This window comes from Oncorhynchus masou, chromosome 13 (genome assembly GCF_036934945.1).
Source record: "Oncorhynchus masou masou isolate Uvic2021 chromosome 13, UVic_Omas_1.1, whole genome shotgun sequence".
Taxonomy (NCBI): domain Eukaryota; kingdom Metazoa; phylum Chordata; class Actinopteri; order Salmoniformes; family Salmonidae; genus Oncorhynchus; species Oncorhynchus masou.
The window spans coordinates 28,545,273-28,568,291 of record NC_088224.1 but is presented as its reverse complement, the minus strand read 5'-3'; the positions used below and the strand labels follow the sequence as shown (position 1 = coordinate 28,568,291).

The following is a 23,019-nucleotide window of genomic DNA, read 5'->3' as shown; positions in this document are numbered from 1 at the left end:
TGATTGAGTTGGAGGCGTGCGTGGCCACGCAGTCGTGGGTGAACAGGGAGTACAGGAGAGGGCTCAGAACGCACCCTTGTGGGGCCCCAGTGTTGAGGATCAGCGGGGAGGAGATACCCTACCCTCACCACCTGGGGGCGGCCCGTCAGGAAGTCCAGTACCCAGTTGCACAGGGCGGGGTCGAGACCCAGGGTCTCGAGCTTGATGACAAGCATGGAGGGTACTATGGTGTTGAATGCCGAGCTGTAGTCGATGAACAGCATTCTCACATAGGTATTCCTCTTGTCCAGATGGGTTAGGGCAGTGTGCAGTGGGGTTGAGATTGCATCGTCTGTGGACCTATTTGGGAGGTAAGCAAATTGGAGTGGGTCTAGGGTGTCAGGTAGGGTGAAGGTGATATGGTCCTTGACTAGTCTCTCAAAGCGCTTCATGATGACGGAAGTGAGTGCTACGGGGCGGTAGTCGTTTAGCTCAGTTACCTTAGCTTTCTTGGGAACAGGAACAATGGTGGCCCTCTTGAAGCATGTGGGAACAGCAGACTGGTATAGGGATTGATTGAATATGTCCGTAAACACACCAGCCAGCTGGTCTGCGCATGCTCTGAGGGCGCGGCTGGGGATGCCGTCTGGGCCTGCAGCCTTGCGAGGGTGAACACATTTAAATGTTTTACTCATGTTGGCTGTAGTGAAGGAGAGTCCGCATGTTTTGGTTGCGGGCCGTGTCAGTGGCACTGTATTGTCTTCAAAGCGGGCAAAAAAGTTATTTAGTCTGCCTGGGAGCAAAACATCGTGGTCTATGACGGGGCTGGTTTTCTTTTTGTAATCCCTGATTGACTGTAGACCCTGCCACATACCTATTATGTCTGAGCCGTTGAATTGCGACTCTACTTTGTCTCTATACTGACACTTAGCTTGTTTGATTGCCTTACGGAGGGAATAGTTACACTGTTTGTATTCGGTCATGTTTCCGGTCACCTTGCCCTGATTAAAAGTAGTGGTTCGCGCTTTCAGTTTCACGCGAAAGCTGCCATCAATCCACAGTTTCTGGTTTGAGAATGTTTTAATCATTGCTATGGGAACGACATCTTCAATGCACGTTCTAATGAACTCGCACACCGAATCAGCGTATTTGTCAATGTTGTTGTTCGCCGCAATGCGGAACATATCCCAGTCGGAAGCAGTCTTGGAGCGTGGAATCAGATTGGTCGGACCAGCGTTGAACAGACCTCAGCGCGGGAGATTCTTGTTTTAGCTTCTGTCTGTAGGCAGGGAGCAACAAAATGGAGTCGTGGTCAGCTTTTCCGAAAAGAGGGCGGGGGAGGGCCTTATATGCGTTGCGGAAGTTAGAATAGCAATAATCCAAGGTTTTACCAGCCCTGGTTGCGCAATCGATATGCTGATACAATTTAGGGAGTCTTGTTGTCAGATTAGCCTTGTTAAAATCCGGAGAAATCCGCTGGCTGCACCGATTCCATTAGCGTCTCTCGAGTGAGCCATGTTTCCGTGAAGCAAAGAACGTTACAGTCTCTGATGTCCCTCTGGAATGCTACCCTTGCTCGGATTTCATCAACCTTGTTGTCAAGAGACTGGACATTGGCGAGAAGTATGCTAGGGAGTGGTGCACGATGTGCCCGTCTCCAGAGCCTGACCAGAATACCGCTTTGTTTCCCTCTTTTACGACGTCTTTATTTTGGGTCGCAGGCTGGGATCCAATCCGTTGTCCTGGGAGAAAGGCAGAACACAGCATCCGCTTCGGGAAAGTCATATTCCTGGTCGTACTGATGGTGAGTTGACGTTACTCTCATATTCAGTAGTTCTTCCCCGACTGTATGTAATGAAACCTAAGATGACCTGGGGTACCAATGTAAGAAATAAAACTGCATAGTTTCCTCGGAACACGAAGTCGAGGTAGCCATCTCTCTCGGCGCCGGAAGTCTAATGGAGAAGGTTCTGAGACACAGCATAGTGCTTTACTCTGCTGGCTAAAACATCACAAAGACCATCTACATTTACTCTGCTGGCTAAAACATCACAAAGACCATCTACATTTACCCTGGTGGCTAACACATCACAAAGACCGTCTACATTTACCCTGCTGGCTAAAACATCACAAAGAAGACCGTCTGCATTTACCCTGCTGGCTAAAACATCACAAAGAAGACCATCTACATTTACCCTGCTGGCGAAAACATCACAAAGAAGACCGTCTACATTTACCCTGCTGGCTAAAACATCACAAAGAAGACCGTCTACATTACCCTGCTAGCTAAAACATCACAAAGAAGACCATCTGAATTTACCCTGCTGGCTAAAACATCACAAAGAAGACCATCTACATTTCCATAGCAGTTTCATAAAGTCTCCCTGTCCCCGGGGTACCCATCATCCCTGTATTCAAATGCAGGCCTTGCCACAGTTCAGTTGTTTCTTCATCAGAAACTACCAGTGGCCCAGCAGCCTAATATGACACTTGATTTGCTGCAGCAGTCACACACAGACAACAACAAAAACACAAAAACATACACACAAACATGCACACAAGCTTGCACCCAAGCGTGCACACAAGCACGCACAAACCCACATGCAAGCACAAACAGTTGATTGTCCCCTGTATTCTTGACAGCCTCAATCTGCCGGATAGATTGCTGTGTCCTGATCTAGCTGATGGAAGTGAAGCTCATTCCACATCAGTGGTCTTGTGTGTGTGTGTGTGGTTCTACTATCCTCGTGGGGACCTGACATCCTCGATAGTCCCCATAAGGACAGTAAAACAAGGAAAATTCTCCCTCGTTGGCAAATTTCCCACTTCCCAACAAGGACAAAGGCAATTTTAAGCATAGGGGTTAGGTTTAGGTTTAGAATTAGGGTTAGAATTAGAGTTAGGCTTACAGTGGTTTCCACACGTTCACTATATGCAAAAGTATGTGGACACTCCTTCAAATTAGTTGATTTGGCTATTTCAGCCACACCTGTTGCTGACAGGTGTATAAAATCGAGCCCACAGCCATGCAATCTCCATAGACAAACATTGACGTCACTAATGCTCTTGAGGCTGAATGGAAGCAAGTCCCCGCAGCAATGTTCCAACATCGAGTGGAAAGAGTTCCCAGATGAGTAGAGGCTGTTATAGCAGCCCATGATTTTGGAATGAGATGTTCGACGAGCAGGTGTCCACATACATTTGGTCATGTAGCGTACATGACGTAGCCAGCCAATTAGAAAAACAAGCGAGGCGGTTCCAATTTTTTGGCTAAATGAGCTCTATTTTGGTGGGCTATGGTACATTCTAATGCCTTAATTCCATCTGAAATACACAGCGAAATGATTGAATACTTTATGGGGTTTACCTCCCAGACTGGAAACATGAGTTGTGGTATTGTGTAGAAAGACATGACAATTTAAATTACTGAAAATATATGAATTCAGTGTATTGTTAGTTGTTTTGGAAATTGTCTATGTATAAACCTATATGATCAGGACTATTTTCTAAGAAAGAGAATATAAAACCTTTTTAAACATTTAACCTGTCCTCTCTTGAGATTAAAGTCTTATTTACAGTTTAACTGCAAGTATTGAGGAAATGATGTTAGTTCTTCTAATTATGTATTTTATTAAAACAGAACAATTAAGTAAATAGCCCACATTATCAATAATTTTTTCTTCTTCTTCCGGTTGATAATTAGGCTATTGGATTTCGACTCCTTGTTACCATTACAGTTGAAGTCTGAAGTTTACATACACTTAGGTTGGAGTCATTAAAACTCGTTTTTGAAACACTCCACAAATGTATTGTTAACAAACTATATTTTTGGCAAGTCAGTTAGGACATCTACTTTGTGCATGACCCAAGACATTTTTCCAACAATTGTTTACAGACAGATTATTTCACTTACAATTCACTGTATCACAATTCCAGTGGGTCAGAAGTTTACATACAATGTGCCTTTAAACAGCTTGGAAAATTCCAGAAAATGATGTCATGGCTTTAGAAGCTTCTAATAGGCTAATTGACATAATTTGAGTCAATTGGAGGTGTACCTGTGGATGTATTTCAAGGCCTACCTTCAAACTTCGTGCCTCCTTGCTTGACATCATGGGGAAATCAAAATAAATCAGACCTCAGAAAACGAATTGTAGACCTTCGCAAGTCTGATTCATCCTTGGGAGCAATTTCCAAACGCCTGAAGGCACCACGTTCATCTGTACAAACAATAGTATGCTTTATTAACATTTCACCTGTCACATTATGAAGCTTACTTAGTACCCCAGAACAGCTGAGCCAGTCAAGTGTTTGTTTGTTAATAGCACAACGGGAGAAAGCGGGGGTAGGTGAGTCCAGCTGTGTACTGACAGGGGTCGCATTTTATATTTAAAGTCAGTGTTTTTTTAGCTTCAATAGAGTGATCAGGGAAGTGCAACTATAATTTTCCTTCACAGATGAGACATTAGTGCAACACATTCAACAGAAAACAGCTTCCTTTTCATCAGATGACAACAGAAGTACTATGCTATTAGGTTGGCAGCCACACACTTAAATGAGTGTACAATGAAAGAGCAAGGTATTTTATTCTAAAACGATGCATGGCCATCGTATTTCTAATGTTTAGGCCTATCATAGAAAGAATATAGCCAGCGACATTTCCTAATGTTTTGCTTAAAGATAATCTTGCATTTTAACTGAGAAAAAGAGGCTGGCTACACCAAGTAAAGTAGCTACAAATCAGACAGAGCAACGTCGGCTGATCGAATGCCCGTTTGTAAATTCCCATCTGAGAAGTGCAAAGGATGTCCATAATGAGTCTGATGCCGAGCAGAAAATACAATAAGAAGCATGTTAGATCTGAGTTTACAAAGCGCAGCAAGATATGAGTGAAAAAACAATCCGAATTCTGAGTTAACACGACCTCTAAGTTGATCTTGCTATCGAATTAAGTGGCTGAATTAATAAGGTGACAGTGAACTGTTTCAGAACGCGAGGGGTAGGTCGCATGTCAATACTTCACAGGAGAAGCATTTGAACAATAAAAAGATATACTGCACCAGTCAAAAAGAATAATAGTGAAGATATGAACACTATGAAATAACACATATGGAATCATGTAGTATCCAAAAGCGTTATGCAAATCAAAACACATTTCATATTGGAGATTCTGCAAAGTAGCCACCCTTTTCCTTTATGAGAGCATTACACACTCTTGGCAATCTCTCAACCAGCTTCATGAGGAATGCTTTTCCAACAGTCTTATAGGAGTTCCAATATATGCTGAGCACTTGTTGGCGGCTTTTCCTTCACTCTGCAGTCCAACTCATCCCAAACCATCTCAATTGGGTTGAGGTTGGGTGATTGTGGAGGGCAGGTCATCTAATGTAGGACTCCATCACTCTCCCTCTTGGTCAAATAGCCCTTACACAGCCTGGGGGTATGTTTTGTGTCATTTTCTTGTTGAAAAACAAATGATAGTCCCACTAAGCACAAACCAGATGGGATGGTGAATCGCTACAGAATGCTGTGGTAGCCATGCTGGTTAAGTGTGCCATGAATTCCAAATACATCACTAACAGTGTCAACAGCAAAGTACCCCACACCATCACACCTCCTCCTCCATGCTTCATGCTGGGAACCACACAAGCGGAGCTCATCCATTCACCTGCGTCTCACAAAGATATGGAGGTTGGAACCAAAAATCTCACATTTGGACTCATCAGACCAAAGAACAGCTTTCCACCGGTCTAATGTCCATTGCTCATGTTTCTTTGCCCAAGTAAGTCTCTTCTTATTATTGGTGTCCTTTAGTAGTGGTTTCTTTGCAGCAAAAGGCCTGATTCATGCAGTCTCATCTGAACAGTTGATGTTGAGATCTGTCTGTTACTTGAACTCTGTGGAGCATTGATTTGGGCTGCAATTTCAGAGTGCTTGCTGCTTTTTACAACTGCACTTGAAGAAACTTTCAAAGTTCTTTAAAATTTCCAGATCGACTGACCTTCATGTCTTAAAGTAAAGATGGACTGTCATTTCTCTTTACTTATTGGAACTGTTCTTGCCATAATATGGACTTGGTCTTTTACCAAATAGGCCTATCTTCTGTATACCACCCCTACCTTGTCACAACATAACTGATTGGCTCACCACATTAAGAAAGAAAGAAATTCCACAAATTAACTTTTAACAAAGCACACCTGTTTATTTAAATGCATTCCAGGTAACTACCTCATGAAGCTGGTTGAGATAATGCCAAGAGTGTGCAAAGCCGTCATCACGGCAAAGGGTGGCTACTTTGAAGAATCTCAAATGTAAATTATATTTGGATTTGTTTAACACTTTTTTGATTACTACATGATTACATATATGTAATTTCATAGTCATAAATATGGGGGATTGGAAATTATGCAGACAATTACATTGATGGAAGCTGCAATCTATTTACAATATTAAAGCTGATCTTACCCCCCCCCCCCAAAAAAAAAACCATTAAAAAAAGAGCTCTCCAGTAGGTGTAACAAACATTCAAGTGCCATTTTCTCAAAAGTGGGTATATAAGCTAATTAACTTTCATAGCAGTATTACTTTCACATTGTTCCTCAACTGTAGTGTATGATATACCATTTTGTAGCTCTGAGTCTCTACTTTTATCCAATGTAAAAAAACACAATTTCAATTTCGAATCATGTTGCTTGGTCACATATTGTGTTAGCTTTTTGCTGTGTTTTAGAAGTCAAAGCCCTATGGATTAGTTATTTTTACAGTTGTCACTGCTATCATGACTTCACTGTGTCTTTTCAACTCTCAGATGACATTCAGCAGCTCCTACCTAAATACGTATAACTTTATGAGCTGGATTGCCTGTCTTTGCAATTTGTTTTTTCCGTTTGTGCTTGTTAGCATATTTAGCTAGTAGCCTCCATGGAAATTCACTGTTACTTGTGCTAATGTTGTTAGCTTTCTGGTAATAGATGCCCAATTAGCTTTTTTGTATTTTTTGTCACCCCTTTGGGTACTAAACCAGTAATACCGTAAATCCCAGGGTGAGAGAAGGGCGGTATGACGATATGAATATCTGGATACCTCCCAACCCTAGTGTGTGCACATAATACTTATTCCATATCACACACTTCAGGCCGTTAGGGTGTCACAGGCAAAACGGCAGCGAGAGGGCAGTGGCTTTTTTTCTTTTTAAAATCCCAACGGTTCATGAAACATTCACCGGAAACTTTCAGCCACGTGAACAACGGTCCAGAGAAATTATTTGAGGGAAAGGAGAAAGAGATGAGATCCCTAGGGGACTTGTCCCCCCCCCCCTGTCACCCTGTCACCCTGCTGTCCCCTTGTCCTCCTCATGTCTCCCCGCTCTCACAGAGAAACACACAGAGCACAGCATCACAAGTCCTCAATTAATCCATGTCAGCACTTGGCCAATGTGACCTATACCTGTCCTATACAGTTTTTGGAGGGATGTGAAGTGTGTATGTGTGTGTGTGTGTGTGTGCGCGTGTCTGCATGCATCTGTGCTGTGTACTTGGCTGCCATCAGCCACCTGCTCAATTTATCGATGTCCTTTAGGGTTCACTGTGCCTGTGTGTGGTGAAGCTGAAGGGTGGAGGTGGAAAATTATTCATTTAACATTCTGGAGTACAGGTAGTTTATTCAGCCATACTTTGAGTTGCTTAACAGGTCAATCACTCTCTGTTCTACTTTTATTTTGTACTTCTTTGGCAATGTGGAATGTTGGTAGGTAGGGCAATAATTTCTTTTTAGAAGCGGTGTAACTAACTTTTGAGCTTCACTCCAATAAACACAAAACATGGAGAAAAGCACACAACTATAATATATGTAATCTCCTGCTTCAAAGACTTTGGCTTCTATTGGTTTCCATTCACAATTATGTTGCCACAGGGATGAGGGAGTCTTCGCTCCCTGCCTGAAAAATCAATTAGGGGAAAGACTGAGCTATAGTGTCTAGTTTCTACATATCTTTCTGCAGATGGCTTAACTTGTATGATATATACCAAGCTAAAATACCAGAGCACTCTAACCAGATATTTGCCATTAAAAAGATAGATAAGACTTTAGTTTGAAGTGCACATATTAGCAACTAATTTGTAGTTTATAAGTGTGTTTACAAGTAGCTAATAAGCCTTTTATTATGTTTATTAGCCATACATCAGGACTTAAGTGTTTTCTTGTTAAAACATTATCAGTCATGTTTTACTGGCCAATCTTTAATAACCTCATTGTTAGTCCTAATAAAGACATACTACTACTTAGAGCAAGGTACACTAGAAACAGACTCTTAGTAAGCTGTATCAATGTAAAACTAATAAAAGCATAGTACCTTAAGATGTCTTCCCTACATGAAAGAGTTACCTTATTCTTACATGGAGAAATATTGTCCAGAAATGATCACATTGGATAGAAAGGGCACATCTCCCAAAACATGAGCAAAATCTTCTAATGTTCCTGAATCAAAGAATTTGTGTAGTTTCGTGAGATAATAAACTTCCATAGTGCATCTTTAAATAAGAATGTCTACTATGTATTAGGACTTGGTGCAAGTGTATGTATTTGGACAGTGACGCTAACAAAATCCTTTGTGTTTGTTTAGCCTATGGTTCAGTGTGAGAGAGTTTACATTGGATTAGTCTATGTATGTGTTTAGTCTATGGTTCAGTGAGAGAGAGTTTACATTGGATTAGTCTATGTATGTGTTTAGTCTATGGTTCAGTGAGGGAGAGTTTACATTGGATTAGTCTATGTATGTGTTTAGTCTATGGTTCAGTGAGAGAGAGTTTACATTGGATTAGTCTATGTATGTGTTTAGTCTATGGTTCAGTGAGGGAGAGTTTACATTGGATTAGTCTATGTATGTGTTTAGTCTATGGTTCAGTGAGAGAGAGTTTACATTGGATTAGTCTATGTATGTGTTTAGTCTATGGTTCAGCGAGGGAGAGTTTACATTGGATTAGTCTATGTATGTGTTTAGTCTATGGTTCAGTGAGAGAGAGTTTACATTGGATTAGTCTATGTATGTGTTTAGTCTATGGTTCAGTGAGAGAGAGTTTACATTGGATTAGTCTATGTATGTGTTTAGTCTATGGTTCAGCGAGGGAGAGTTTACATTGGATTAGTCTATGTATGTGTTTAGTCTATGGTTCAGCGAGGGAGAGTTTACATTGGATTAGTCTATGTATGTGTTTAGTCTATGGTTCAGCGAGGAAGAGTTTGCATTGGATTAGTCTATGTATGTGTTTAGTCTATGGTTCAGCGAGGGAGAGTTTGCATTGGATTAGTCTATGTATGTGTTTAGTCTATGGTTCAGCGAGGGAGAGTTTTCATATGTGTTATATATGTTATATGTTTGTACAGGGATTGAGAAAAGCTGACACCGTATCAACACGACACCTTAAGTAAATCTTTCTATCATTTCCTGGGAACATCAATGTGACAACATTAATATGGCAAAATATGAATCACAATAAGTTCTTTATGGTCACGTGTGTCCTTAAAGTGGTCATTGTGATTTAAAGATACACTAAGTACGTTTAGTTGCTCATTCTTTACATAACATTTTTACTTGAATGTTGGCTTGTATGGTGAATATGATATAATATGAATCAATGTCTTATTTCATTAAACCACACAAATCTTTTGTTTCAGGCAAACAGTACATGCTTTTACTCATAGGTGTGGCGAAGTGTTCCCCTTTCTGTCCAATGATGTCATTTCTGGACAATATTTCTGTGTAAAAAATATGGCTACACTATAAAATAGGGAACACATTTTCAGGTACTATATCCTTATTAGTCCCATATTGAGACAGCTATTAAGAGTCTGTTTATTGTGTAACTTGCTCTTTATTAAATACTAAAATGTCATTATAATGACTAAAAATTAGGTTATTAAGGATTGGCCAGAAACAAATTATTTACAATGTTTGAAAAAGAAAACACTTAATCAAGGCCTAATATCTGGCTAATAACATATAATAAAGACCTTTTCAACTACTTGTATAAACACTTATAAACTACAAATTAGTGGCTAATATGTGAACCATAAAATAAATTGTCACCGAATCTTGTTAAGACTGTAAGGTGCAGATATTAGTCACTCTCTTGTAGTTAATATGTGTGTATACAAGTAGCTAATACGCCATCTATTATGTTTTATTAGCCATACATTAAGCCTTAAGTCATTTGTATTTGTTTAACCTATGGTTCAGGTAAGGAGAGTTTACATTGGATTAGTCCATGTATTTGTTAAGTCTATGGTTCAGTGAGGGAGAGATTACATTCGAATTAGTCTATGTATGTGTTTAGTCTATGGTTCAGCGAGGGAGAGTTTGCATATGTGTTATATATGTTATATGTTTGTACAGGGGTTGAGAAAAGCTGGCACTGTATAGGCAGTGTAGCCTAGTGGTTAGAGCATTGGACTAGTAACCGAAAGGTTGCAAGTTCAAATCCCTGAGCTGACAAGGTACAAAACCTGTCGTTCTGCCCCTGAACAGGCAGTTAACCCACTGTTCCTAGGCCGTCATTGACAATAAGAATTTGTTCTTAACTGACTTGCCTAGTAAAATAAAGTAAAATAAATAAATAAAAATCAACACAACACCTTAAGTAAACTTTTCTCAAATTACCTGACAAAATATGATTCCCAATAAGTCCTTCATGGTCACGTACACTGCATGTCAAAAGTTTTAGAACACCTTCTCATTCAAGGGTTTTTCTTTATTTTTTAAACTATTGTCTACGTTTAGATTAATAGTGAATATATCAAAACTGTGAAATAACACATATGGAATCATGTAGTAACCCAAAAAGTATTAAATAAATCAAAATATATTTTATATTTGAGATTCTTCTAGTAGACATTATTTCATTAAACTGCACTAATCTTTAGTTTCAGGCAAAACATGACATGCTTTTGCAAATGGGTGTGGGAGGTGTGCCCCTTTCTGTCCAATGAGGTCATTTCTGGACAAAATGTCTGTAGTAAAAATATTGTTACACTTTAGAATAGCGAACACATTTTCAAATACGATGTCCTTATTAGTCCCACATTGAGACAGCTTACTAAGAGCCTGTTTCTTGTGTAACTTGCCCTTTAATAAATACTAATATGTCTCTATTATGACTAACAAAGAATATATTAAAGATTGGCCAGTAAAACATTAATTATAATGATTTTCACTGAAAGCAACTCTAAGAAGCGGTCTGTTCTGTGTGCTATTTCTATGCTTCCCGTTATAAAGTTTTCCTTTTACTTCCGATTTTGTACACCAGCTTGAAACAACTGAAAATACAATATTTTTGGTTATGGAAAATATATTTCACAGTGGTTTAGATGGTACAATGATTCTCTACACAATGACTGCTTGTTTTGTCACATTAACTGAAAACAGGCAAAACATTAGAATTTTAGCAACCAGGAAATGGAGGAACGATTTTTGCATTTTGCACCTTTAATAAAGGCATAATGTATGGCTAATAAGACACAATAAAGACCTTATTAGCTACTTTCATACACTTTTATTAACTACAAAATATAATAAAATAAAATAGTATTGGTGCATACACATATTTAGCAGATGTTATTGCGGGTGTAGCGAAATGCTTGTACAAAAAGGTGCTTAGGAACATTAGCTAATAATACGTGCATCGTAAAACATCTGCAAACATCTATAGCTTCAAATAAATTCTCACCAAAATATTTATTTAGATGACATACCCATGTAGGAAGATTAAACAAATTTGTATTTATTTTTATTTAACCTTTCTTTAAACAGGGTGTCACATTGAGATTAAACATCTCTTTTACAAGAGATCCCTGTACACATTACGATAAAAACAGAATTTTAAAACATACACGTGTATAAAAGCAACCACATTCAACTACATAGAGGTCCTCAATCAATAATGTAAACTGCCTGAGTGACACCTGTACATCTAACTGCAGTGAACTCTGCAGATTGTTCAACAAATTAGAAAAAAAAGAAAAAAAAGCGTATGTTCTTAAATCTGTGAAGACTGAAGGGATCTTTAGTGTAACTTATTATTTTTCCTTTATTTAACTAGGCAAGTCAGCTAAGAACAAATTCTTATTTTCAATGACGGGCTAGGAACAGTGGATTAACTGCCTGTTCAGGGGCAGAATGACAGATTTTTACCTTGTCAACTTGGGATTTTGAACTTGCAACCTTTTGGATACTAGACCAACACTCTAACCACTAGGCTACCCTGCCGCCCAATATTATTCTGATCTTAATTAATGATGTTACATATAGAGGCAGTTTCTGTAAGATTGCTTTGTAAAAAAAATAAAAGAGAATGCAGCTCTCTTCTCGCAGACAGAGAGGTCCATCCCACATTTCTATACAGACTATAATGACGAGTCCTAAAAGTGTCCCCTGTGATAAAACGTATTGCTGAATGTTAGACTGTGTCCAAGGGTTTTAAAACAGAGGTTGCCGTACGCATGTAAACAATATCACCAAAATCCAGTACAGGGAGAAGCGTTGCTTGAGCAATCTTTCTCCTATTTTAATACTAAGGCATGATTTATTTCAATATAAAAAAAAATATTGGATCTTAGCTTCTTAGTCAGATTTTCTATATGCGTTACGAAGGATAACTTGTCATCAATCCAGACACCCAGGTACTTATATTGAGAAACAAGCTCAATTTGGACTTCATTTACAGCCAAATATGCAGGTCCTCAGGGTCAACATTTTGTGACCTAGAGAACAGCATGAGCTTGGTTTTATTTGTATTTAACACTAATTTAAGATCTCTAAGTTATTTCTGAATTGAATCAAAGTCATGCTGAAGTTCACAAATGGTCTGCTACACTGAGGTGGCACAGGAATACAAAACTGTGGCATCTGCATAGGGATGAATGCTACAATAAATAACAGTGTCATTAATATACAAAGTGAACAATAATGGACCCAAAATAAAACCCTGAGGAACACCTTTTTAAATATCAAGAAATTCTGTTTAATCCCATCTAGCAAGATGGCCTGAGTTCTGTCGCTAAGATAATTCTGAAACCATAAACAGGCTGTATATCCCAGGCCTACTCCTGCCTACATGCTAGTTTAATATGGGCTGTCCTATCAGGTTCAGACCCTCACTGAAGCCTTACTACAACAGACATGATGTACCAGGCTTTTCTGCTGACGATCCCGCTACTGATGGCGTTTCAGACGTCAAACACATCACCATTTGATTCTGTAAAGAAGATTGGACCGACAAGCGCTCCAAAAGTTGCCAAAGTTGATGAGGTAAGAAATAGGGCTCAGTGCATTGCTAGAAGCTGCAAGGAAGTTAGAGACGTATATGGTCCATCTGAGGATGGTCTGTACTCCCTGACCACAGCTACTGGGGTGGAGTAACAGACCTTCTGTGACATGACCACAGCGGGCGGCAGCTGGACTCTGGTGGCAAGCGTGCACGAGGACAACATCTACGCGAAGTAGCGATCGTTGGACCAGTTGGAGATCGTTGGACCAGCCAGCAGGGAAACAATGCCAACTGGCCAAAAGGGGAAGGCAACTGGGCCAACAGGAAGACTTTCGGAACAGTGGAGGCAGCCACGGATGATGACTTCAAGAATCCTGGCTACTATGACATAGATGCAGAAGACATGTCGGTGTGGCACGTTCCCAACAAAACGCCCTTTTACCACTGGAACCTGGCCGCCATCATGCGCTACCACACTGACAGGCGCTTCCTCCATCTGTACGGAGGAAACCTGTACTACCTCTTCCACCGCTACCCGGTCGAGTACAACGTTGGAAAACACCTGTCCGACAATGGACCCTCCATTCCCATAGTTTATGACCTCGGGGACAAAGAGTCCACCAAAATGTTCTACGGCCCTAATACTAGAGGGGAGACTAGAGGGGAGACTGAGAGAGGCTTCGTCGGTTTCAGAGCCATAAACCATGAACGGGTGTCCACAGCCATCTGCTCTGGGGTCAAAACCAAAGGCGGTGAGGTTGATGCATACTGTATTGGTGGAGGTGGGTTTTTCCGTGAGGGTAACCCTCTTCAGTGTGGGGGTTAAGATGAACTTACTCTTCCAAATGTGGAGAGAGCGAGAGAGGGAGAGAGAGATAGAGATTCTGTGCTGTAATGATGCCTCAGTGTATTGACATTACTAGCCATGTGATGATTTGAAATATAGATATATATTATATGCTGTTGGCTGTCGTATTAAAACATGTTTGTCACTTGAAGAAAGACACGGGACATGATCGTATCCAACTAATAGTGCTCCTCTGGGTCACACAGACATGGCTGAGAGGCGGCAGGTGACATAATGAAAGAGTGGAAAAGCAGCCAGCCTGGCCTCAGAAAGTCCATGGCTATACAGCATCATTATTTCTGGATCTGTTTCCCTGGTTGAGGCTTTCCTGGAGGTTGAGAGCCAGAGATGCTACCACCACCATCAGAGTAAAGGACACATAACTAGGGTGTTCTGGCTAACACACTTCACCTTGTGTTAGGATCACAGTCACACACAGCCGTACACACACACAGCTCAATCTCGCAATATGATTAGCAGAGGTATGTCATGGTCATGGATACAAACTCTATATAGGACACGAAGTTATGCACCTTGGCCCAATCTGAAGCTAACTGAGAGTGAGGTCTGTGGAAAAGGAGGAAAAACACAACCTGACCGACCTGAAACAGTGAGAGAGTGTCACTGTCACGGTTCATGAATCCACTGCCTTCCTCTCTCTCTCTCTCTCTCTCTCTCTCTCTCTCTCTCTCTCTCTCTCTCTCTCTCTCTCTCTCTCTCTCTGGTTCCCAATCTCGGCCTGATTGTCTGCGCCAGCTGGAACCACTTATCTTCCCTTTATATGTTCTGTAACCAGTGTTTCTTGTTGTCAGATCGTTGTTTCTTCCCTGAGGTTGTGTCGTGTGTCCGTGCTCTTCTCTCGCCGCCCTTGTGTGGATTATCTGCTGTGCTCCTTCCTACCCATCCGGACACACTCCCCTGGATTTCTCAGCACGCTATCATCGGAAGATGCGCCCGAGTCCCTGGGTCGGATTCCGTCTGAGTACAGTCTGTCTGTCCTGTTGCTGCTGTAAACTGTATTCATTAAACCATCGTTGCTTGCATCTTGCATCCGCCTCTGTATTGTCACAGTCACAGCTTGGGGGCTAATTAGCTAGTAGCTAAACATTCCATCTGGCCACTACTCTCAGTGGTCAGGAGGTGGAAGAAGGGTTGAGAAGAAGGAGTGAGGAGAGGGGAGAAGAAGGGGTGAGGAGGGGGAGAAGAAGGGTGAGAAGAGGGAGAGAAGAAGTAGTGAGGAGGGGGAGAAGAAGGGTGTGAGGAGGGGGAGAAGAAGGGGTGAGGAGGGTTGAGAAGAAGGGCTGAGGAGGGGGAGAAGAATGGGGGAGGAGGGAGAGAAGAAGGGCTGGGGGGGAGAAGAATGGGGGAGGAGGGGGAGAAGCCATGAAGAGATGATTCATCCTCAAGACTGACTAACACTTTGACAGCGTGACGAAGTTGTCCGTGCGTCTGTCCCCTCCCGCCTCCCCGTCTGTCCTGAATAGAATGTGAATAATTTCTTGCCAGGCGGCATATTGATGGGCAAGGAGGTGAACAAGGTGACTTCAGCAACATCTGGCGGTGACTGTGTCTTTGCGGTCACGTCAGCCGGACAGAGCCGTGAGTGTGCTAGCCAAGGAAATCAGGCTCTCTGTTCAATCAGTTCAACAAATTGTACTGATACAGCCTTTTTCCACAACATTTCTCACACAACTGCAACCCTGCCATCAGCATAGTCATAGAGGCATACAGCAGGGACCTGAAGGTCATTCTAACAGAACCCACCCCTATTGCTTTGGGGGAGCAGGTCTGAGAGATGCACAGAACCCACAGAGGGTCAGAGGTCACATATCATTGGTGCCGAGGGGCATAACATAATATGAATTATTAAATTTCTATTCTCAATACGTAAACCTGGACGATATGATGTATTCTACCTGGCTGGCAGGAAAGTGTTTCTTCAGTCTCTGTCCTCAACCTATAGCTTAACCTATAGGTCAACAGATCCTATAGCATGGGTGTCAGGGGAGAGACATTATGACCCTGGTACATCAGGTTTCCACCTGTCAGTCCTGCAAAGGAGAAAGCAGGCAGGATCATGTTCCTGTTCTCTCTATTCCTCTTTCTCGCTTATTCTCTCGTTCTCTCTCCTCCTTTCTCTCTTTTTCTCTTTGCGCCTTCCCATCCAGAAGCAGCTCAGTGGCATGAGAGAGATTAAAAACCTAGCTGAGCCCCAAGCCAGACTTACCAGACTCACTAGCTATAAACTCCAGCTCAGCAGCAGGGCAGACTCACTAGCCTGGCTAAAGTGGATTTGGGAAGATAATTAGAAACTCTAATCCCCTATTGTCACCGTTCCATAGCACGCTGCACACAAAGACAATTACTCTATTTGGAACAGAAAACATGTTTAAATGGAATAATGACTGCTGTGTGTTGCATTTTGTTTTTCTCTGAATAAAAGGAAAAACTTTATTTTTTTATGGACTAGTCATTTTTCAACAAAATACTTATTTATATATTTGTAGTACAGCTCTCAGCTGGTACCAAAGCTCTGCAGATAATATCAAATATATTTGCTGGACATACAGAACCGAGATCTCATGATCATTCTCTGTTTAAAATCTCTTAAATGTAAAGTCTTCATATTTGGGGATCCTATGAGATGTTCTTTTATTCAATTCTGTCTGGTACGAGAATGGTATGTGAGTCACTGTACAGATCAAGTTTAGGCTTGGTGTTTTTACTGCACAGTAATGCTGTTTTGTAAATGTAGTCAACTGTAATGCATCCCTTTATTTTATTCAACACAAAGTGGAGGATGCAGATGATTTGGAGGATGATGTTTTGGAGGCCCCCCCTCCCCCCCACCGGTCAAGGTCTTCACCCCCCTCAATGCTATGTCAATTACCCGTCTGATGGTTCTACATCCACCACTCAACAAAAACTTCACTCCTCTTCAACCACCCCCACCGCAGGCCCTGGGACCACTCTTCTCTCTGCAAGTTCATCTGGAGGTGCAGGGGCCGGGGAGGAGATTTGGGCCTCAATAGAGAAGAGGCAGAGGAAGAGGCAGTGGAAGAGGCAGTGGAAGCAGCACAACAGAGGGAGATGGAACTGTGGACAGGTTGCATAAGGTCCTTGAAGATGATGAGGAGAACCATTTAGGTTTAAACGCAAATGACCTGAAGGCCCACAGTTGGTTAGTGATAAAACATACACCACCTTACAGCTGTTTCAGCTCTACTTTACAACCTCTGTACTGTGGATACTAATTCGTAATACCAACAAGTATGGGGACAAGAAGCAGCAGGGGGAGGGATGATGTCTCAGAAACCTGGAAACCATGGGTGACATGCTCAGCTACATTTCCTTGGTGGTTTACATGGGACTGGTAAAGGTATCAAGACTAATTGACAACTGGAGCAAGTCCCCACTCTATCGGTTTGAGTTCCCCACCGCCATCATGAGTGAAAAACGATTCTTGACCATCAACTGTACTCTTCATGAGTGACAACGTAGATGGCGCCAGAAGAAATGGCAGACGTAATCAAGACAAAAGAGATGATTGGGGACTACAGGAAAAGGAGGACCGAGCATGCCCCCATTCTCATCAATGGGGCTGTAGTGGAGCAGGTTGAGAGCTTTAAGTTTCTTGGTGTCCACATCACCAACAAACTAACATGGTCCAAACACACCAAGACAGTTGTGAAGTGGGCACGACAAAGCCTATTCTCCCTCAGGAAACTAAAAGGTTTTGGCATGGGTCCTCAGATCCTCCAAAGGTTCTACAGCTGCAACATCGAGTGCATCCTGCCTGGTACGGCAACTGTTCAGCCTCCGACCGCAAGGCACTACAGAGGGTAGTGCGTACGGCCCAGTACATCACTGGGGCTAAGCTGCTTGCCACCCAGGACCTCCTATACCAGTCAGTGTCAGAGGAAGGCCCTAAAAATTGTCAAAGACTCCAGCCACCCCAGTCATAGACTGTTCTCTCTGCTACCGCATGGGAAGCAGTACCGGAGCACCAAGTCTAGGACCAAAAGGCTTCTCAACAGCCTTTACCCCCAAGCCTGAACAGCTAATCAAATGGCTACCCAGACTATGCATTGTGTTCCGCCGCCCCTCTTTTACACTGCTGCTACTCTCTGTTTATGATCTATGCACAGTCACTTGAACTAATCCTACATGTACATATTACCTCAAACAGCCCGACTAACTGGTGCACTGACTCTGTACTGGTACCACCTGTATATAGCCTCGCTAATGTTATTTTTATCTTTCTTTATTATCTATTGTTTACCTAATACCTATTTTTTTTACTTCAACTGCACTGTTGGTTAAGAGCTTGTAAGTAAGCATTTTACTGTACGGTCTACTACACATGTTGTATTCGGCACAGGTGACAAATAAACTTTGATTTGATTTGACCCACAAAAAAAGAGCGCATGTTTGTCTCAAAGGCTCGAATTGGCTTGAAGCAATGTATGAAATATAAGCCAATGAAATAGGGCTACAAGCTCTTTGTGCTAGCCATTTCAGCCTCTGCCAACATGTGGAACTTTTTCATCTATGAAGGCAAGGCGATCAAACCCACTGGTAAGGTCCTTAGTTATGACTCTGTCATTCAGCCGATGGACTTCCCCTTACTTGCCACTGGGTACAAGCTCTTTGTGGACAATTTGTATACCAGTCCCATGCTTTTCATAGAACTCTTGAAAAGGAAAATAGTGGCCTGTGGCACAATTCGTCCTAACAGAATCTTCTGATAATTTCTTCATAATCTCCCAGATGTCTCCTTTCCAAATATATCACGTTTTGGCATGTCCGAATCATGTAATTACACATGAATAACAGTTACTTTTGGGTATGTCTATTTAGTCAGAAATCAAAATGTTGCCATAACATCTAAGAGGTTATTAAGCATGGTTATGCATCCCATCTCCTCTAGGATCTACAGGCTTAAATTCAGTCCTCAATGGGTCCCATCTACAGCTCTGATTAGCATAGTGTGTTAGACAGGACAGAGGGCTTGGATCCCTCCCTCCCTCCCTCCGTCCCTCCCACCCTCCCTCCCTCCCTCCGTACAGCCTCATGCCTATGCCTAGTCATCTATAGTTGGTCCTATCTATAGCTGTGATTAGCATTGTGTCTTTCAGACAAACACACCAGCTCCCACGAGAGGATGAAAGGAGGCAGCACCAGTAATCCTAGATCATCCAGCCCTGATTGAGCACGGAGGGAACGTTACTCTTACACACACACACACACACACACACACACACACACACACACACACACACACACACACACACACACACACACACACACACACACACACACACACTCACACACACCTGCATCTCCCCTCCTGTTTAGCTGCCAAGCACATGAATGCCAGTCACGCGTGTGGAATGATCAGGGCCGGTGGACATCCTCGTAACCACATTAAAATGACAGGCATGATTTCAATACTGACGACAGTCCAAACGCACACCTCTTCAGGGTGAGGACTTTACATTGATACTAGTATGACTCAGAGAGTTGATCATGACATGGTGGAGACATGCAAAACTTACTTCCAGCCAGCCTGATCCTCTATAGCTTGGTCCTAGTCTTGAGTTCTCTCAGGCAAGCTAAACTCTGAAATTAGCCCAAGAATTGTTTAATCTGTCTCTCATTGCCTTCTTCCCTCCATCCTTCCCTAATTCCCTCCTTCCCCTCTATCCCTCTTCCCTTCCATGCATCCTTCCCTCATTCCCTTCATTTCCTCTATCCCTCCATCACTCCATACCCCTCGCCTGTGTGGTCGAGAAGAGACTAAAGACTCAAAGGGCAGGAGCAGTGGTCAGCAGTAGTAGTCCAGAGGGACTCAGAGGCCAGTAGCAGTGTGGCTCCAGCAGCAGTGGCCTGGATCGATGAGGACAAACACAACACTAATGAGCTACTGATCCTGAAAAATCTGGTCACACACACACAGATGCACACGACTGCAAGAGAGCCGATATCTACCGAGACCCTTATAAGCGTTAATGGAAATGAGGTGAGGGAAATGTATTGACAGCCATGTTGTCTTTCTGACTGATTATGAAGGAGATAATTCAGACACGCTGGGGAGACAGAGAGAATACAGTTTGGTGTGGACAAGAATTGGAAGGATCCTGCCTCTATAAATACACACAGAAGAGAAGGCATCCCAACATACACGCAGAAGCTCCTGTGGGACATAACTTAGCCCACAGAGAAAGGAGGCCTCTGAGGTAGTCTTAGGGAGAATTTACCAGCTAGAGAGATCAGAGAGAGGAGAGCCTAGAGGACGCCACGTGACCAGATGAGAACAGAGAAGTGTCATGAGGGGGGGGGGGGGAACTCAAAGCCAAATAACCCTCCTCTTCCTTTACTCAGGGGAGAACAAAGCCACACATCACATCAGGTGAAACAGAATGTAGGACTAGGTGGAACAACCAGTTTGATGCTCCAGTATCTATGGGAATGAACAGCCACCACACGGGCTGAAGCTGCCTAAATCAAATCAAATACATTTTCAGTGGTCGCATACACATGTTTAACAGATGTTATTATGGGTGCAGAGAAAATGCTTGTGCTCCTAGCTCCAGCAGCATATACACTACAGGTCAAATTGTTTAAAAACAAATCAAATATTATTTGACACATGCGACGAATACCACAGGTGTAGACCTTACAGTGAAATGCTTATTACAAGTCCGTAAAACGTCTTAGGGCTGCAATCCCGGGGATGATATGACAACAGCCAGTGAAAGTGCAGGGCGCCAAATTCAAAACAACAGAAATCTAATAATTAAAATTCCTCAAACATACATGTATCTTATACCGTTTTAAAAGGTAATCTTGTTGTTAATCCCTCCACCGTGTCCGATTCAAATAGGCTTTATGGAGAAGCACCACAAACAATTATGTTAGCTCACCATCAAGCCACAGAAAAGCAGCAATTTTTCCAGTCACAAAAACCACAAATAGAGATAAAATTAATCACTAACCTTTGATGATCTTCATCAGATGACACTCATAGGACTTCATGTTACACAATACATGTATGTTTTGTTTGATAAAGTTCATATTTAAATAAAAAAATCTCAGTTTACATTGGCGCATTACGTTCACTAGTTCCAAAAACATCCAGTGATTTTGCATAGCCACATAGTCCTCAGCTTAGTAATGAGCTTTGAGGGCACTATGGTGTTGAACGCTGAGCTGTAGTCAATGAATAGCATTCTCACATAGGTGTTCTTTTTGTCCAGATTTGAAAGGGCAGTGTGGAGTGCAATAGAGATTGCATCATCTGTTGGTACGGTATGCAAATTGGAGTGGGTCTAGGGTTTCTGGGATAGTTAGGGTTCTTTCCCTTGTTCCTTGTCAATCATTGGTGAAATTATCATTATGACAATATCTTTAATTAAATAATTCAAAAACCTTTATTAATGCAATGGTGGACAGAAGTTGACAATCAGGAACATAGCACGCATGTTTCCGAGTAAGTTCTGTAAAAAAGAAAAGGTCCCAAGTTGCTTTTATTAAACCGAAGTCCAGCCATTAGTGATGTCACTGCCTACGTCATTACCTTTTACTCCTGAGAACAAAACCATGCCTACCAAGCTATATAAACAAGGCTTTTAGTGTGTTATCTAGAAGCTTAGCAGTAAATGTCCAAGTTGATTTATAGTGGAATGTCTGAGTAGTCTTATCTCCTACACTCCCCTGCAGAGTTCTGTCTGTCACACATTTCTCAGAGGGGTCTCTTTATAACAGAGAGAAAGAGAGAGAGAGAGAACTAGAAAACTGTGGAACAATATTAAAACCTCATAATGTATATATATTGTTAATCTGTAGTCTAGGAACCTATAAATGTAGGGCCCTGTTAATAGAACATAAGCATAATCAATTATTCTAATACATCAATAATTTGGTACGGTCCCCAAGGTGACCCCAAGGTGAACTTCTAACAGGATAATGGTGTTGATGTGAGCCATGAACAGTCTTTCAAAGCATTTCATGGCTAAAGGACGTGAGTGCTATGGGTCGGTAGTCATTTAGGCAGGTTACCTTAGTGCTCTTGGGCACAAGGACGATGGAGGTCTGCTTGAAACATGTTGGTATTACAGACTCAGACAGGGAGAGGTTGAAAATGTCAGAAAACGTGCTCGGAGTACACGTCCTAGTAATCCGTCTGACCCTGCGGCCTTGTTAATGTTGACCTGTTTAAAGGTCTTACTCACATCGGCAGCAGAGAGCGTGATCATACAGTCGTCTAGAACAGCATAGAAGTTATTTAGCTCGTCTGGTAGGCTTGTGTCACTGGGCAGCTCTCAGCTGTGCTTCCCTTTGCAGTCTGTAATAGATTGCAAGCCCTGCCACATCCGACAAGCGTCAGAGCCGGTGTAGTACGATGCAATCTTAGTCCTGTATTGGTGCTTTGCCTGTTTGATGGTTCATCTGAGTACGCAGCGGTATTTCTTATAAGCGTCCGGGTTAGAGTCCCGCTCCTTGAAGGCGGCAGCTCTACCCTTTAGCTCAGTGCGAATGTTGCCTGTAATCCATGGCTTCTGGTTGGGGTATGTACGTACAGTCATGGTGGGGACGACGTCCTCAGTGCACTTATTGATAAAGCCAGTGACTGATGTGGTGTACACCTCAATGCCATCGGAAGAATCCCGGAACATATTCCAGTCTGTGCTAGCAAAACATTCCTGTAGTTTAGCATTTACTTCATCTGACCACTTTTTTATAGATCGAGTCACTGATGCTTCCTGCTTTAATTTTAGCTTGTAAGCAGGAATCAGGAGCATAGAGTAATGGTCAGATTTGCCAAATGGAGGGCGAGGGAGAACTTTGCATGCGTGTGTGGAGTAAAGGTGGTCTAGAATTTGTTTCCCTCTGGTTGCACATTTAACATGCCGATAGAAATTAGGTAAAAGG

General features: G+C 42.1%; 1 protein-coding gene and 1 pseudogene across 1 annotated transcript in view; one reads left to right on the top strand and one right to left on the bottom strand.

Moving 5' to 3' along the window:
- Positions 1 to 23,019, bottom strand: part of LOC135552058 (receptor-type tyrosine-protein phosphatase U-like) — a 245,449-nt gene that overhangs the window by 185,989 nt on the left and 36,441 nt on the right. The window lies entirely within an intron of this gene.
- LOC135551598 (intelectin-like) lies at positions 13,151 to 14,064 on the top strand (annotated as a pseudogene).